Below are 2,499 nucleotides of genomic sequence, written 5' to 3' on the forward strand. Positions count from 1 at the left end.
AAAAAAAAAAAAAAAAAAAAAAAAAAAAAAAAAAAAAAAAAAAAAAAAAACAAACCTCTGAGTGGTAAGTTGTATCCCAGCTCATACACTTCTAGCTGTTTTCTAGACCCATGGAAGTACTAGATGCCAAAGCAGCTTATAAAGGTGTTATAATTATCTCCGCTTCTCCTTTTCAGAGTTAAAGGAATATAAAAGACGTTATTCAAGAGAGAAATAAAGATGCTGTAAATTGAAATTATTTCTTCAAGAGCACTGTGCAGATCTGTAACATTGATGTAGTGCTCTACATAACTCTTTCTCTCTCATTAGGTTTTTGCTTTGAGCAGAAATAAAGCTGGTACTCAAACACATGGGATACATTTTCAATGTTAGTTTTGTTCTGCTTTTCCAGAGAGAAATACGAAATTTCACTATTGTTTAAATTATATTTTTAGTGTCACTGCCTTAATGAATAGGTCAATTTTTACTTACTGGTGTTTTTTCCAATAATATTAGGAAACTTCTTTAACATTAGAGGAAGGGAGTCCACTTCAGATTGTCTCATTCCTCTGATTGAGAGATATGTGAGACTAGTATATTATCAAGTACAAGAAGTACAAACTTTTACTAGACCCAGAGAGTGCCTTTCCTTGGTCTTGACATAAAATATTCCCCAGAGAGCCATTCACAGCCTCCAATGCTCCTGCAGACTGCATTAGTGTCTCACTGGCCTACAAAACTTGACAACCCCTTCCAGGGGTATAAAAGGATTTGTGTGAGAAGGTTTTTAGAAGAACAAAGTTCTTCTAAACACTTCTAACCAAGTGTTAATTTAAAAAATTCTCTACCTTCCTTTCCTAACAGGTGATTTGGCAGGATTTTGGGGATTATTTGAAACGGCATTTCCTGTAGTACACTTTGTTCGTAACAACAGTCAACATGAATTATTTACCTTTCAGCTCACTGTCTTTTCACTAACATCTTATTCCTCCAGGTGACAATTATTTTGGCTCAGAAATTCATATGTAGGCAGTCATTCCTTACCAGGGGTTTCTTGTAAAATTTCAGAGCAGTCTGTAGGACCAGCTGTGTCGTACTGTGGTCTCACAATTTGCATATCTCTGTAGGAACTCACTCACTGTCTGTTTGAATCTTCTTCATTTTGTCAGTTGCATCTGATCTGGGTCACCACAGAATATTTTGGAGAAAGCCCAGAACACCCAGTTTGCCTGTCTAGTCACATTTAATCACAAACTAGTGATTTTTCATTTCTTATCTGATGCTGCAATCCAAATATACCATGACTGCCTGATACAGCTGACACTCTGGATGTTGTTCTGAAAGCAGTGGTTTTGATACTGACAATTTTGTATTATTGTAGTCTCTGCATTCTCTTAGTGGAAATTCAACTGTAGGCATTAAAACCATAATTTTTAAAATGCAAGACATCCTCATACACGTTGCAACCTATTTTGGGAGTTGTGATTTTCCCCCAAGTGATCTGCTCATCCTGTAAGTTTCTGTGAAATTTTATTGAAGCTCAAGTTGATTAATAGAGGGGAGTACAAAAATCAAAATGTAGGTGGATAATTTTGCCATTAACCTTTTTGTCCCTCCACAAATCCTGACTAGCAGCATTTCCCCAATGGTAAGCACTAGTCTGTGCAATTCCTACTCCACTCTCACTCTGAGCCTCTTGGGTTTTCCTCTGTGTTACCTACTCACCAGTGCCAGGCTCAGCAGGGGGTATGATGTGAAGCAGATTACAAAAACACTTTTCTAGCCATTTTTCTTTTGGTTGGATCAATTCCCTCATCTTGTTCACAGCAGTGCCCCATGACCAGCATATGAGGCTTGCCATAGCACAGGAGTGGAACAAGCAGCTGAGAGCAGGAAAAACTACAGTAAAACTAGATAGATAAGAGGGGTTTTAGTTCAAAACTGTACATTCATTTCAAATGTGCTATCTTGTCTTTCTCACTTATTTTTCTCACTATTCTTCTAGTAGTTTACTCTTCTCAATTATTCTCATATTCAGGAAAATAATTTTTTTCACCCCAAACTCTGAACTCATTCACATTTTAGGACATTATTTAAAGTCATTTCTCTACGCAAAAATTTGTCCTTAATTTTCTCTCAGTCAAAAAGTTGCTTAAAATTTTAGAAAGTTGTTTCAATTTTATATGCTTTAATTTCATTTTGCTCAGAGGATACAAAAACTGGCCTGTAAACTTGCAGATTTATTGCCAATTGATGTTTGTAAAACATTTTGACATCCTTGAATAAACAGGTGCAGAAATGCAGCACAAAATAAATCAAGCATTGGATAAGGATTTTAAAATCTCAGAAGCACTGTGTAAAGCTCTGGTACAATACCCATAAAGACTACTGAGCAATGAAACACATCCTTCTCTTCTTACAGTTACCCCAAAACTCTTCTCTGGACAGATAAAAACCAGGCAGACACTTGCTTTTTTCCAAGATGAATGTTGCATTTTTAAGAAGGAAAAAGGACTTGTT

At 36.2% G+C, this 2,499-nt stretch overlaps 1 protein-coding gene across 1 annotated transcript in view; it reads left to right on the forward strand.

Moving 5' to 3' along the window:
* The window catches only part of LOC114069678 (contactin-5-like), a gene marked incomplete at its 5' end in the record, with an annotated part of 61,745 nt that overhangs the window by 51,603 nt on the left and 7,643 nt on the right, over positions 1–2,499 (forward strand). The gene's annotated exons all lie outside the window — the stretch shown is intronic.

Source organism: Empidonax traillii, unplaced genomic scaffold (genome assembly GCF_003031625.1).
Source record: "Empidonax traillii isolate 1590-97213 ecotype Southwest subspecies unplaced genomic scaffold, ASM303162v1 scaffold1330:size129734, whole genome shotgun sequence".
Lineage (NCBI taxonomy): Eukaryota > Metazoa > Chordata > Aves > Passeriformes > Tyrannidae > Empidonax > Empidonax traillii.